This window comes from Vespula vulgaris, chromosome 14 (assembly GCF_905475345.1).
Source record: "Vespula vulgaris chromosome 14, iyVesVulg1.1, whole genome shotgun sequence".
Classification (NCBI taxonomy): domain Eukaryota; kingdom Metazoa; phylum Arthropoda; class Insecta; order Hymenoptera; family Vespidae; genus Vespula; species Vespula vulgaris.
The window spans coordinates 4180144-4197354 of record NC_066599.1 but is presented as its reverse complement, the minus strand read 5'-3'; the positions used below and the strand labels follow the sequence as shown (position 1 = coordinate 4197354).

Sequence of the window (17211 nt, the reverse complement as noted above, 5' to 3'; positions counted from 1 at the left end):
CGGTTAAATCGTTGAGATTAACACATCGAAGGAAGACGATGATGTAGAGAAACTCGAATTACTGCTTGTAAACCACTGTAATTTCGCTTGGAATAATTTAATTCATGCGCGCGTGCATGTGCGCAAGGCTCGGCGGCGATGTAATCACGCGCATTATTAGATTCGCGGCCATTCCATTTGTGCGACAATAATTCGTACTCGGGATACGTATTTCGAATTAATCGGCTAGAATCGACTAAATGTGGCTTTCCCGTTTATATTCTGGCTAATACTCGAAAACGTATATACCTTTTCATGTAACTTGGCAAACGCGAATCGTTTCTCTCTCTCTCTCTCTCTTTTTCTTTTTTATTCTCTTTCTTTTTGATAATAAAAATCAATTCTAAAACTTTGTAAATCGCGAGAAATAACTTTTCGTAATATCAAGATGATCCAGTTTGTATATCTGTCGTTTCGTTTTTTTTCATTTGTTTTTTTCTTTTTTTATTTTTAAGCGAGAAGTGCATAATTTTAATTGCACTTGAAAGTTTCATCCACTTAAATCGAGAATTATTTCTCAAATCATAACATTTGTTTTCTATAAACGTTATCTTGAAGAAAATAAAACAAAAAGATATATTGTCTCACTTTTAGATATACTTATGTTATATTCATATATAAAATAATAAATTACATATATAAAATGTGTTATATATCATAACTGTACTATGTAATATAAAGTATAATATAAAGTTATATCGTAAGTTTCGCGTTATATATAATTTTGATACGAGAGAGAGCGAGCGAGCGAGAGAGAGAGAGAGAGAGAGAGAGAGAGAGAGAGAGAGAGAGAGAGAGAGAGAGAGAGAACAAACAATTGTTATCAAAAGTTAACACATTATTTTTCATGAATATATCAGTTCGTGACATGTAATCGTGTATTTCGAGATGCACTTCAGTTATTTTCACGCTTTATCTTTTTCTTTTCTTTTTTCTTTATCTTTTTTTTTATGTTTTCCTTTGTCTTTCAGTCTTTTCATATCTCTCCCTCTCTTTCTCTTTCTCTTTCGTCAATTGATTTTTCACACGGGCCGCATCGTTGCAAGTAAGTACTACGCGCAACGGTCGACTCTCCAACACCGAGCCATTTCATTTTCTTTTGAAACTCTTTCCGGCAGCAGCTATGGCCGCTTCGGGTACCATTATATCGTGAAGAAAGACTCCTGAGCCCGTAAAAGTCACCTTTAGCGACGTACTCGCCAAGTCAATGCTGTAACTTTTAACGGCACAGTTAAGACACGGACCGGTTTTGAATTATGAATCAACGTTCGTCGATTATTCGTATACACAAGAACGACGGTCGATATCGTTGGGAACATTTGATTTTTTTTGTTTTTTTTTTTATTATTTTTTACTTTTTTGTAAATTTTCTTTTCTTCAGATACATTTGCGATAGAAGGTGAAAATCTTTATTATACGATCCAATTAATAATAATAATGGATCGTAACGATAAAGGTAAATGATCTATATTAAGTTCATAATAATGGTAATACTTTATGTTATAAACAACATGTACGAGAGAAATCAAAGATTAAATTCGTGATAACATTCGTTGGTTATTCCTTTGGTTGGTTAGTAACTCACATAATGCATGGGGTTTTCTTGTGGATTCATCTATATACGACTAGTAACCTCTCTCCAACTTGCGGAAATATACTGGTGCAATTTTGGCGGGAGATAAGATCGAGTTTAAATCGATCGGCACGCTCGGTACTCGACCTCGGAGAAAAATCGTGAGAAATATGCGATATCGTGTACGCTCGATTTCCATATAAACGGACGTTGCTGCGACCAAAAAGAAAGAGATAGAGAGAGAGAGAGAAAGAGAGAGAGAAAGAGATGGAGAAAGAGAAAAAGAGAGAGAGAGAGAAAGAGAGAGAGAGAGAAAGAGAGAGAAGATGAGATATCTTTCGCGTGCATTTTTGTTCGAGGACAATGCGTTCTTTTTAGAACGAAGAAAATGACTTCCATTTAGGAAGAGTCATGCGAAAGAAAGATCCTATATTTTTACAAAATTTATTATATAAATGATATAGAAAATGTTTGCGCGAAATTATATTGAAATATATGAGAGGTGAAAAAGTATAAGTAGTAATCATATATATATTCAGTTATATATGTACATATATATATATATATCATCCAGTTATATATATATATATATATATATATATATATATATATCATCCAGTTATATATATATATATATAAGATGTTTTACAGATCATTATTATAACATAGAAACATTATTGTAAACTTTATTCACTGAAGAACTGAAAAGTTTGACGTTTGAGAAGTAGTACGAACATAATATTTCTCAGACATATTTCTCATGTCACGATAGATACAGCTAGGTTATATATATATATATATATATATATATATATATATATAATTTATATACATACATACATACATACACATATATATATGTATAAGTATAGACACACACGTATATATATACATACATATAAAATAACTTTCATGTTTTATGATAAATGATTTAAAGAAGAAATCACTCTTGAGATATGTAGCGGAACAAAAATTGTGAAACTTTTTCATCGATCATGAAGTATGAGCATAACATTGTTTGGACATCTTATTCATCTCACTTATCTATATATATATATATACACACACACACACACACACATACATACACACGCACACATATATATCTACGATAGACGTAAGTTAAGATAACTCAAATGAAAGAAAAATAAAAAAAAAACGGAAAGAAAAAGAAACTAAAATTTTATAAAATTTAGTATCGAAATAAACAAGAATAAGAATTATCGAAATTTTCTGTCTGTCAAGTAATACCAATCGTAAAATCTCTCAGAAATCCGACAAATTCTGATAACTTGAAAATCACGATGGTATCCTTTCGATCAGAGGCACGTTCGATTTCTCGATGTTATGCGTGCCATTCCATCGAGGATTCTCACCAAAACGGAAAGCGGTTTTTTCTACATTTCGAAGGAAACCTTCCTGAATATCCTTCCTTTCTTTTCCTCCTTTTTTTTCCACGTCTTTTTCCTTTTTTTTTCCTCTACCGTAAAAGTTTGTCGAGTTCGGAAAACCGTGGTAAAATTCGCCAAAGGCGAATAGATTTCTTCTTCAAAGAGGAATCTTCTTCTTCTTCTTCTGCTTCTTCTACTACATCTAGTTCAACATCTTCTATTTTTCCTCATCCTTCTTCTTCTTCTTCTTCTTCTTATTTTACTGCTACTTTTACTTCTGAGTCGCGACGATACCAGTTTCTCCGGCATCTCGCCGTTTTCTCGTCTACGTGAGGCAACGGTGTTTATCAGCGAACCAAGTTTCGTTGGCTAACAGCGCTAATTGCAAGAGAGAGAGATAGAAGATAGAAGATAGATAGATAGATAGATAGAGAGAGAGAGAATGTGAGTGAGAGATAGAGAGAGTGAAATAAATAGATAGATAGATAGATAGAGAAAGAGAGAGAAAGACAGAAAATGAGTGAGAGTGAGAAAATGTGTGTATGTGTGAGATAGATAGATAGATAGATAGAGAGAGAGAGAGAGAGAGAGAGAGAGAGAGAGTGAAACGAAACGAAAGCAAAGCCTAGGCGCATCGTGTCGAGCCATTAAGACCTGTTGAGCTTCCGTCGTTTCCCTGAAACGTCGCGGTGTATATCCTTACTTCGTGCTCTTTCACTTCGTCTGATCTTTTCCCATCTATTTCCACTTGCATTTTCTATGCTCTTCTTCGATCTATACTTTCGATCGAATTTCGATCGACCTTTGTTACCATATCATTTTCTTCTACTTCTTCTTCTTCTTCTTCTTCTTCTTCTTTTTGTCTTCTTTTCTCTCTTTGTTTCTTTTTCTTCTTTTCTTTCTTTCTTTTTTTTTTTATTTAATTACAGCACATCCTCATTTCGCAATTTTCATGATCGATCGTGTCGCTTTAACCAGCGAATAAATTTATCATACATTCTTTTCGGTTTCGGTCGGTTTTTTTTTCGGAAAAAAGGAAATAAAAAAAAAAGGATAAAAAAAGATAAATAAAGAAAGCAACGTTTTTGGTTTTGCATTTAACGTCGACATTTTCACGATCGACTTTTTGATATTAACGTTTTTAGAGAATTCACTCGTAAAGTCGTTGCGAAATAACACGGTACAATTTGTAATATATAATATTATCGTCTTGTTGTGTTACAATATTTAGTAATGGTATTACGAGATATTATTTAATTGACGGTGACCACTTTAAATCGTTCGTTACGCGGACACGAATCTACGCAAAGTTATTATATCCGTCGGAAGTTATAATTTCGTTTGAACTGTTACGATAAATTTTCCTTCCTCCGTAAATTATGGAAATTGGTATAGGTCGGTTTTGCTTTTCTTTTTTCTTCTTTTTTCTTTTTGTTTTCTTTTTTTCTTTTTGTTGTTGCCCGTCTTTCCTACTTTCTTCTCCTATTAGATCGGACTTTTAAAAGGGTATCGGTAAAAAGCCGAAGAAAACTTTTTTCTGAAAAACTTTTCGCGCCCGACTACTGTACGGCGTTGTTGTTCTTTAAAAATGGTGCCAGACGAAATATACCAGTGATCGATGATTTACGCGTGTTCTCGATTACGAGCCCGTTGAAATTCGAACGTCGAAAATGTTTTTCAACTTTGCAGGCTTTTACGGATTTCGTTGTATGTGTATTCTTTTTTTTCATTTATTTCTTTTTTTTTTTAAATTAATCATCAAGCCGTCACACGTTGACGTTTTCTATTCCATTTTTTTTCTTTCTTTTTTTCTTTTTTAACAAGTGATAATTAAAGGTGCGTTATAGTTAATCGTAAAATGTTTAATTCGAAGAGATGGAATTCTTTCTTCTTTCTTTTCTTTTTCTTCTTTATCTCAATTTATTTTACTTCGAAGATATTTCAGATAATCAAGTTAAATAGGACACCGTCTAGATTGACCGTATAACTTTGATAAAGATATCGTAAGATCTATATAGCAAGTTTTATATGCATCGTAGATAAATCGAGCCTTTTTGTCTTCACTATACCCTGTACGAACAGCTGATGACTTTGCATTATATGTTCAGTTACGCTTTCTCGAGTAACACACACACATACACACAAATACATATACATATATCCATGCACATTTATAATAAACATTCGCATATCATTACTACATTTTTAGAAAAGATATATACGTTCGAAATTTGAAATCAAAAGAGAAGACGATTAATATGTATATAGATATATAGATATCAGCCATATACGATCGATATCTTGATTAACTATTACTTGTATTGATTGAATGTAACAATGTGATAACGTACACACATATATATATAATATAATATATGTATACAATATAATATATACATAATGTATATAGGTATATATTATATATACATACTACGCATATATGTATATATCCATATACATATATATATATATATATATATATATATATATATATATATATATACATATTATATATATGTACGCTATCACATTGTTACATTCAATCGTAATAGTTAATCAAGATATCGATCGTATATGGCTGATCAATGATCGACCTTCTCCACTATCCGCGCTCGATCGAAATTATCTGTCCGCTACACGTGCTTGCTCTCACGAGGGATAAAGTTACGAAATTAATCGAGAAGATCGAGTTGCTCGGACTTCCTTCCTTCCTTCCTTCGTAGTTCCAAGTTGTTCCTCTGGAGAAGTAAATTTCGACGAGGAAGAAATGAAAAGGAAAAAGGAACGAAGAAGAAGACAAAAAAAAAAGAAAAAGAAATAAAAAGGAAAAAGAAAAAAGAGAGAAGAAAAAGTATTGTTAAACGAAAAACTTTCTTCGACTTGGCTACGACAGAAAAATGAATAGAAAAAGAGAGAGAGAGAGAGAGAGAAAGATAGAGATAGTTTCTTCCCTTCTTTCAAAAAAGTTTTTCCCGCGTTAATTTCTTAGTGTCGTCGAATTCTCCCTAAGTTTAAAATTTATCTGATCACGCAAAGGACAAATTTGAGCTAATATAGGTTAATACTATCGTTTATCCAGTCGTTTCCGTCTAATGACAATACCACGACGAAAACGAGCTCGATCGATACTTCCCTCTTTCTCACCCTCTCTCTTGTTCTCTCTCTCTCTCTCTATCGTTCTCTTCCTCTGTCTCTTATATAATCGTCCTTATATTAATTAATTTCATTGAGCATCATTCAGTTCTCGATTAAAATGTTTTGTGGTAAATCGGCCGAACGAGTCTTCCGTTCGGTGTTTCCGCTATATAATCCTATGATTAATTTTAACAGTGCAATATGTATCTAGAAACGACTGATGCATTGACTAATGGTCGTAATGACGAAACGACGAGAGGATTTCATGGTGATTTCAATCTGATCGCATTAAGAAATATAAAATGAATATTTTCTCATTCATTTGTATCTTCTTCTATTCCCTTTTTTTCTTTTTGTTTTTGTCTTTGTTCCTTTTTTTAATTCCTTCTTTCTTTCTTCTATTTCATTAACACTTGAGACTAATTTAAACGAAGGACTTCATTCGATTAACTTTTAATTCCTTTATTTCATAGACCTGACCTTGTTCGAAACGATCAAACGTCTCGACGTTCGAAAATGTTGTTTTCTAACGTTTATAAGAGGAAAACAACTTTCTAATCGATTTAAATTCACGCTTTAACGGCAAACAAATTTGTGTCCTTTACTTCGAACCGCACGTTTATTCCTCTTCCTTTCGGTTCCAACTTTTATTAGGGTCTAACTTGTCGGACATTCCACCAACCGACGACGTGTTGTCGTTTACCCAAGTCCGTTTACTTGACAAATCGTTTGCCAAAGTCTCTTTATCTCTAACGTATTATTCGCTTTAAGAATTCCACAGCTATCTAACAAATTCCAAAGGTCTTACTAAGGAAATCGTGTGACTGTGACGATCGTTTCAAAATAAAATACTTGAAAATCTTTTAACATGGATTGATGTTTAAATTAGATTGATATAATAATGATCGTATATATATATATATATATATATATATATATATATCTAATCCAAGACGTTTTAATTCAATGATATACTTTTTTTTATATATATTAAATTTGCTGATTATTATGAAATTAAATCTTGTAGATTAATATTAACATGATTTATTCGGCAATTAATTTATAATAGACCTCTATATATTATTATTTAACGTATAAATATTCACTTTATTATTTACTTAGTATATATTATAATTTATAATACAATCTACATTATTATATATATATATATAAAAATATATATATTTATTAATATATTTTACTAATTATCATAGATTATCAATATTAAATATTATTATATATTATTAATATACTTTAATAAATAAATAAATATATATATCAAATTAACTCATAGAACCTTAGAATATCGAAACGGACAAATTTCGTGAGATAAAGTAGAAAGTGTATTTGTTTCCCTTTCTCTAAAAACTTTGACTGGAAAGCTCGGTAATCAAGTTTTAGATATGAGATTGGTGTGAATGTAAGAAAAAGAAGCTAGGATCAGCAAGAAAGAGAGAGATAGAAACAGACAGAGATAGACGGACAGAGAGACAGAGAAAGATAGAGAAAAGACAGAGAGAGAGATAGACGAATAGAGAGATAGAAAGACAGAGAAAGAGAAAGAGAGATAGAAAGAGAGATAGAAAGAGAGATAGAAAGAGAGAGAAAGAGAGCTTGGAAACGTCGCTTATCTGGACACGTAATGAAGCAAAGCACGCTTTGCGAAGCGGTGAGGGAACGTGCACGAGACTGCACCCACGGGGCAAAACAATAATTACGCGCGAACAATAGGACGAGCATTGTTCTCGTACGCTTAACAAATGAGCTCGACCTCCGACCACAACGAACGTGGAACGACGATCTCTTCCTACGTAGCTTCTGGCTTCTTCGATCATTTACTTGGTCGCGTTACCTATTTTTTTCTCTTCTTTCCTTCCCTTCCCTTTCCTTCTATTTTCTTTTCTTTTTCCTTTTCTCTGGTTTTCTCTGTTTTCGTATTTTTTTTTATTCTCTTTTTCTTTCCCCTACCTTTCTTCATTTCTTTTGCTTGTTGTTTTCCTCAGTCGAAAAAATTAACGTCTCGGCGACGACAAATATTATTTTTGTAAAAGAGAAAAGAAAGAAAAAAGGGAAAGTATTTTTAATACGTTGTGGATATGTTTGTTAATAAATAAATGATCGTTTTGTAAAAATTGTTTTGGTTTTAGATTGGAAGATACGACGGATGCGTGATTTTGTATGTATGAACTTTGTAACGTCATTTTTTGATGTATGTAAAATTGGTGATATTTTATATAGAGACATTTAATACATTTACGAGGAAGGAAATGACAAAATATTTTTGTTACGAAATTCATGGTTTTCTGTGGAAATATGTACTCGAGGTATTACGTTAGTAAAATATAAGTATATGGCAGGATATTACACATGCCGCTTGTAGATCATGATTATATAATATTAAAAAAAACTTTGCCAGCGGAGTGTAAATACAAACGTGAGTAAATATGAAATATTATTAAAGAATTTAATGAAGATATGGTGTTGAGAAGCCGAGACAGAAGAAATTGGAGTTACATTACTTTTTCAGCAAAAAGAAAAGAAAAGAAAAGAAAAGAAAAGAAAAACCACTCAAACGTTACAAAGCAAAACGAAACAGAGCAAAAAGAAAGAAAATTAAGAAAAGAAACAATTAATAATAGAATGTTATTGTTATGAAATATTTTTTATCGATTGCGATTATAATTGCAAATTAGATATAATCGTATAATCGATAAGAAATTGAAAAATAATTACGAATATTTTACAAATGTTTATTAATCCAAATATTAATTGAAAAAAAAAAACAAAAAGAAAAAGAAAAAGAAATCGGAAAATCATTGATCGTGTATTTTAATATCCCTTCCTCTCTTTCTCTTTTGTTAAGGTGATAGAAAAGAAAACAAACAAACAAAAAAACCAAAAAAAAAGAAAACAAAAAGATAAGGATTAGATCTATGTACAATGCTTTAGGAATTCAGGACTTACTATCAATACCACTGAGTACCCATCGAAGTTTCGATGGTAGTTAAAAGCAACTAGGATACTTGCCAATGGCGTCCGTAATGCATGCCAGACACCATCGGCTCGAGCAAACAAAATTTGCATAAGATTGTTAATAGAGGAGAATAATGCAGGTGAAAGGTGGAGATGAAAGAGAGAGGGAAAGACGGAGAGAGAGAGAGAGAGAAAGAGAGATAGAGATAGACTAGAATGAAGAGTTCGTGAGAGTACCGGAAGAGAGGAAGGAAAGAGTGAAATTACATCGTACTGATCCTCTCTCATCTTAAAAGGCTCTTCAAACACGAAAGATCTTCCTTGAATCCCAAATGAATATTATAAATAAATTATTCGAACGAGACGATATCGACCCAATAGAAACAAGATTTACATTTATTATTGCATTTATTTAACACGTTGTAAAAGAAATTCGACAATGAATTGATTATTATCAGATAAGATTTATTTATCGAATGTTATTTGATATTAATAGGTAAATATAATGCATATATATATATATGTATGTATATATACATATATTTATTCGATCGGAATATCGTTTATTATTAATTTTATTCATAGATACAATTTATTTATTTATTTAACACGATGCCAAATATCTATTGAATCTTAATTAAAAGTAATATGAATTGTTGATGTTATTGTTAATACATCGATTTCAATACTTATCCGTGTATTTATTAACTGTTATATAATATTTTTCTTCTCCTCTTTTCTTTTCTTTTCTTTTCTTTTTTTTTTTCGTTCTCATCACTCACATGCGAAGGAATTCGAACGTTGAAAAGAAAAGCAGATTTCTAATAAATTTTCGGATATCCTTTGGGTAATGCTTACTTTCTTCACCCTCTTTCCACGTCCATTCTATCGCTTGTACAATTTTTCAACGTGGATTTTACCATCGTATAAATTCGACCGGCGTGTTCATATTTTTACGTATTCGCTCGTTCTCGTTTTGTGTGTGGATGTGTTCTGGAAAAATTGTATGGACTGAAATGAAGGAGAAAAAAAAAAGAAAGAAAGAAAAGAAAAGAAAGAAAGAAAGGTAGAAATTTCAAGGCTTAGCTAAGGGGTGGAAAGTAGCATTAACCTTTGGTAAGATTTTGTTGTAGTAACGTGTACAAAATTAAACTTTATGTTTTCGTCGTAAGAAAAAGAAAAAAAAAGAAGAAAGAAAGAAAGAAAGAAAGAAAGAAGGAAACAAATAAATGAATCGGATAAAGTAAACGGCTCATTTAAGTTCATGCAATATACTTTATGGGATAGGAGGGAAAGCCAATGTTGGAGTTAACGTGGTTGACATGCTTTTTACGATGAAATTTTTGATCCATACTTGTATGCGTACTAACCAGATATACTACATATACCATAGACCTATACTTACACACATAGATACATACACGCTACCATACAACCCAGAGAGATATATACGAATAGTATCGTATTCCATCGTGATGCCGCGAGGAAGATAAATTTCTGCCATGGTAGAAGCTCAACGTTAACTAAATCGTTCGTCGAATGTCTCTATAAGCTTTATTCGTATGTAACGTTACAAAGCATAGCTATTATTTATTGCTTTGAATATTGTGTGAACATGTAACGATACCACAGCGTTCTGTTTTTGACAAACGTTATCATACTTCTTGTCTCGAATCAAATAGAAATAGTATTACATAGTATAGTTTGTCTACTTTTTTTTTATTTTTTTTTTTTGTATCTCTCTTCCCTTTCCTCACTATTTATTTTTGTTTATTTTGTTTTTGATTAATCGTTATTATCAACTTCTTTTTTTCTTTTTCTCCTTCTCCCTTTTTACTTCCTCCTTTGAAATAATTATGCATAAGGATTGTATTCAAAATAACAACGTTATTCTTTCGCAAATTTTTTTTCTATTCGTTTTAGGACGAAGAAAAGAAAAATAAAAAAGAACAAAAAGAGAGAAAAAAAAGGAAAAGGAAAAGAATATCCTCTCTTTCCTCCATCTTTCTCTCTCTCTCTCTTTATTTTTGCCAAATGATCATTATCATTGTCTTCGTTTCTTTGTCCGTAGTCAATCGTTGTTAGAGTCTTACTTTCTTAAGAATAATTATTATTTCAAGAGTTTTCATTGGTAGCACGCATACACACGTATACACATATATTCATACACACACACACATATACATACACGTACATACGTACATATACACACACAATGAACAAGAACTATCCAAAAGGAATACTATTTTTCCACGTTAACGTTCTCTATCCGTAAGAGAAAAGAAGAAAGTAGCGTTTTCAAGAAGAAACTCGGTTCTTTGTCTTCGAAAAAATTAAAGGAAAAAGTTCGCGGGTACAAAGGGAACAAGGGGGGAGGGGTTCTTGGGGGAAAGAGGGTGAATGTTCTTTCGTCGTCGTCGTCGTCGTCGTCGTCGTCGTCGAGCTCGCTTAATCTCGTTTTCCTTAAAAATACTCACAACTTCTTTCGCGTACGTTCATGGATTCGTTTCCTTACATTCTCTCTTTCCTTCGGTTCTCGAGCTCGAAGCTTTCTTTTTCTTCTTTCCTTTTTTTTCTTTCTTCTTCTTCTTCTTCTTTTTTTTTGGTTCTTGTTTTGTTTCTTTTCTTTTCTTTTCTTTCCTTTTCTTCTTTTTTCTTTTTCATTTTTGTTATACGTATCTTTAAAGGACTTCATTTTTCGAGAAGCAAAAGAAAATTCTCCTTTTTCATAATACTACGGCCGCTCTCAAACGTCGCCGTAGCAAAAGATAAAATCTGCAGGGTATACGGACAGGTTATTTTTTCAAGCTTGTACCATTTAGCCCTTCTACGATTTACCCCTACATTAGAAATTACTACTACGTTCCGTGTCCTTTTGTACACGGTATAATCCTTCTTCGCTTCTGTTCCATAGTACGTACTTTTCATCCCTTTTTTTTCTTTTCTTTTTTTCTTTTCCCTTTTCTTTCTTTTTTTTTTTTTTTATTCTCCACGCAATTTGTTATCCCTGTCCGGCGGCGTTTCTCTTAAAAAACTTGGCCTTTTTCACGTTGATCTTTTCAATGATTAAGTTAATGAAAAATTAATACTTCGTTCCTCGTCTGTACTTCACTTTTCTTCTTCTTCTCTTTTTCTCCTTTTCGGAATATATAGTATGATATTTGCTAATGGACGTTGTCGTCTTAAAATTTTTTTAATTAAAGAAAAAAAAAAGAGAGAAATTGAAGGAAGGAAGTATAAGAACGAGGTGAATTTTTCTTTTTCTTTTCTTTTTTTTCAAAAGAAATTTCTTTTTTATAACTTTCATCATTTTAAAGATATTTAAGATATTGATAGCAAATATTTAAGATATATTAAATCAACTTGTATAGTATATACAGAATGGGATGATAATTGATTAACAATTTTTAAGTTATACACATTTTTTATAAACAAATACTACTGAAGTAAATTCATATTGTTTTGACGGAAAAAGATTTAATTTCGACTGATTTACGAAATTACGTAAATTAATAAATTATAAATAAATTATTTTTTCATCGAATAAATTTTATCGACAAAATTTGTATCGTTAATTGTCACGTTTTCTATTTAAATGGGAATATTTCCAAAATTAAAATTCATAAATACTTGAAACTAATACAAATATATTGCAAAATAATTGTAGAATTAGCGCAGAGTAAACGCAGGATAAGCGTATAAAAAGGACTTATAAATATTTCTTAAATTAATATAATTTTTTGACATACATGGATTCATACTTTCTTATAGAGAATATTGTATTGCCTTGGCCAATATCATCGAAAATATATAATTCCATTTAAAAAAAAACACAGTTGATCTTCATATATCCTTAAAGTAAATCTGCAAAAAGATTATTATTATCATAGTATATAGCACCTTTCGTCGCGTGCGACTTTTGTTATCAAAGTTTTTCCATATATCTAAAAGAAATGGTAATCAAAGTTATTCTTCCACTTTGTATATATATATTTATAATAATATCGAAAAATATGAATATATTTTACATATTTTTATATTTATATATCACATATTTCATAATATATCGAATATATTTATATATTTTTAAAATGTATCGAGAAAACTGAAGAATAGTATGTATTCACAGAAAAGATTTATTCAAGAAAAAAAATGAAGCTTATTTTGCAATAAAAGAAATAATTTCCTTGCACTATCATTATAACAGCTGTGCTAATAGATATTCGACGATATGAACTATCAGCAACAACAAGTGGAACTTTAATTAAACCTATTATTAGAATTGTAATTTGCATTGTAGATCTCTTTCTATGTCTCTCTTTTTCTCTCTTTCTATCCCTCTCTCTCTCTCTCTCTCTCTCTCTCTCTCTCTCTCTCTCTTGTACTCTTTTTCCATTTCTTTCTTTCGCCAAATTCACGATAAACGACTGGGAGAGAAGTGACTTGCGAAAGAATACGAAGAACAAAAGGGGAGATAAAGAAAGGGGAAAGTGGTAAGGGGTGGGGGGAGTGAGTATGGAGGACGAAGTTGTTCGTCGTGTCTTATCTTTCGTCCAACTAGGATACACGAAAGAAGTTATACGAGAAGCTTTACGAGACAGGAAGACGTAACAGGAAGCCCATTATTTTTCTTAATACTATAAGCTTTAACAAGAACAAACCACACAGAGGAAATCAACAAGAAGAAAATAAAGAAGAAAATAACGATAGCAACGAAAGAAAAAAAAAGAAAGAAAGAAAGAAAGAGAAAAAGAAAGAAAAAGGAGACAAGTATGTAATTTGACGATAAACGACACCGTTCAATCACGATTAATCTCGTTTCATTGATACTATACGACTGATAACACGTCATCATGTCGCGATCGTTATTTTCAATTGCTAGTGTAATAATAAACCTTTTTCATTCGAAGGAATGAGAAGAGTGACGATGAGGAAACTTTATTATTTTCCCGAGTAATTATCCCGAGTAATATTATAGTGAAAAGTTTTGTAAACAGACAGATGGAAGAGTACATAACACCGTTATTAGAAACTTTGTTGCCCTTTTGTTTCCTAAGATAAACGACTAATTGTTGTACCTACAATATTGACATAAGTTTTAGATGATGGCGAGAAACCTGGACGAATTTTAATCTCCTTTGCTATGACGACGACGACGACGACGACGACGACGATAAGGACGAGGACGAGGATGACGTAGGAAATTAGATTAGCTTTTTTATTCGGAAAAAGATCGGACGAATAGAGCACGATTTGCATTCCATGTCTGACGGTTGCTCGAAAGATTTTTAAACGATGTGTGACTTTCGTGTATAAGCCGAATACCAGAATAAAAGATGTACAATGGAACCGTACCTTTTTGTAATATGCATATCTATACATATGTGTATGTATGTGTGAACAAAAAGCATGGATGCATTTTTTGTCCTCCATTCAATATTTTTCTCTTTGTCTTTTTATTACTTACGCAAGAATGAATTCCTATGCGATATACTTTCGAAATCGGCCACGTTTTACCTTAATAATAATAAATCCCTTAAACTCGGTGAATATATTTTCGACAATCTTTTCTTCGCGCTAGAATGCTTATAATATTATAGATACATATGTATAAGTAAATCGAGTTGAAATATTCTCGGAATTATTTCCCATTTCTCTTTTCTCTCTCTCTCTCTCTCTCTCTCTCTCTCTCTCTCTCTTTTTTTCGCTAGATGAATATTTTTCTCTGGCCGATATTCCAAAGTGAAATTCCACGCACTGTGTTTTCACAATTGCGATATGAACGCGTTGCTTTTCAGTATTTGAAATGAAAATGTTGTGTGAGAGAAGGAAAGGTATAAAGGTTTAATCTCAAGTTACGATGCTTCGATAATGTAGGTGTACATTCAGCATACATTTCATAATGGAAAGCATACGTACACGAGGATCTTGCGGTATGCACATGAAAGAAAAAAAGTAATCACTTCTTTCGAACCACGAGAGAGAAAGAGAAAGAGAAAGAGAAAGAGAGAGAGAGAGAGAGAGAGTTATTAGGCAGATTCTAGGAAAAAGACTAGAGTTTTGTTCGTTGCTAATCCTTCTCTGGTAAAGCAACGAGAGAATGTTCAACGTAATGTAATTGGTAGTGCCTGAAGACGAGCAACCCTTCATACATTGTTTAATGAATTATCCAGTGATTGTTACGTAATATATAATCCATATATTGTTATCCAGAATATCCATTGATGAGAAACGTCAAACCTTCGTGTTATAGACAATACGTTCATTTATATATCTCTATATTGTACGCCTTAATGAATGTATCAAATAGCAGTTAATACAATAAGGAGTATTGCCTATATTCAGGCGCGCGATACTCGATATTTTGTATGATATAAAAAAAAATCGATAGAACAAACACGCTAGACCTATTAACGAGTTTCGTTCTAAATTCCTTTCGAATGAAGCAGTTCACGAACTTTCTGTTAATTTTTTTTTCTTTTTATCTTTTTATTCTCTTATCCATTCTCGTTCTTTTTCTTTTTTCCCTTTGCGGTTTGGCTTTACATCAAACTTGCTTCATTCGACGCCGTAACCTGCATGTTTGTACGCATTTTAACGAGTGTATTTCCTACAATCCTTCTACGGGGTGAGAGTGGCGTATTTTTTTGTCGGGTAATATAAATTTCGACGCTCTGGGGAAGCGTATTTACCGTACGAATTTGGGTTATATCGTAGCGTGGCACCAGTAGCTTTTGCGGTAGCGAAAAAAAGGAAAAGGTGAAAATTATTTTCAAAATTTAACGCGATATTCTCTTTTTCTTTCTTTCTTTCTTTCTCTCTCTCTCTCTCTCTCTCTCTCTCTCTCTCTCTCTCTCTCTCTTTCTCTTTATTCTTTTTCTTAACAACAAATACGAGAAGAAGAGTTAACTAATTTGTCAGATCGTTCAAAAGTTATATCAGCTACATACGTGTGTGAGCCGTAGTAGAAACTTTAGTTCTATAGAAAGTAAACGAATGAAAGGAGTTTTCATAAAGCGAAATACGAGAAAGTGCTCGACGATAATTCCGACCATTGTCGAGGTATCCTCTTTATTTTTCATAAAAAAGATAAAAAAAGAAAGACGAAAAGAAGAAATAAAAAATAATAAAAGAAGGAAAAGAAAAAGAAAAAGAAATTGAAAAATAACAAATACAAAAATAAAAAATGTTAACACCAGCGTGCGATAGAATCATATAGCATAGAAAATTTCTAGTCGAATGAAAGGACCAATTCAAAAGATATTTTGCATTCGTAAACGTGACAATTTTGCGAAAAAATAATGAGTTAAGCATTAAAGTCAATAAGAGTCGTGGTAGATATGATTTATACGTTCGCAACTCGAATAGAATCCTTATTTACTGTTGCAATATGATCGTTGACTTAGAATTTTATCGGATCGTTCTCGCTATGGGGATCCTCTGTTTCTGAACTTTTCTCCATCTATAGACGGTAACTCTCGCGACAATGACAGCTTTAGTTCTCATGTATTCGTGTTAGTACGACATCGCGATGTTGGTCGAGTCGTTTTATCTAGGAAAATCGAGAAAAAGTGTGACAGAGAAAGAAATGCAGAAGACAACGAGAGAGTGAGAAAGAGATAGAGAGAGAAAGAGAGAGAGAGAGAGAATGAGAATGTGAGCGAAAGTGAAAGAGTGAGAGAGAGAGAGAGAGAGAGAGAGAGAGATAGAGATGGAGATAGAGATAGAGAAAGGTGCTTTGAGAGCGCTTATAAAAGCGCGTCTCGTAAAATTGCGACAACTGCGTTGCCAATGGTTATATCTATTGTGTCGGTCGAGTCACAGTAGGACTATATTCTCTTCGAAATGGACACTAACGTACACTTATACTACTCAACGACGTTGCAATTTCCACGATTTCAACAATTCCATGGGGGTTGCGTGTAGGTTCTTCTTCCATTTGCAAGCATTTTTTGCTCCTTTTTTTGTCACCCCCTTCCGAAAAGTCTTTTGTTGCCTGTAACATTTCCATTATTCTCTTTCCCCTATTTTTTCCTCTTTTCTTTTTTCTCTTCTTTCTACATGTATGGCGTTCGATAAATCCGTTAACAACGAGTAGAA

The 17211-nt window shown here is 32.3% G+C and overlaps 1 protein-coding gene across 1 annotated transcript in view; it reads right to left on the bottom strand.

The window, feature by feature from the left end:
- Window positions 1–17211, bottom strand: part of LOC127068988 (glutamate receptor ionotropic, kainate 2-like) — a 49602-nt gene that overhangs the window by 14859 nt on the left and 17532 nt on the right. The gene's annotated exons all lie outside the window — the stretch shown is intronic.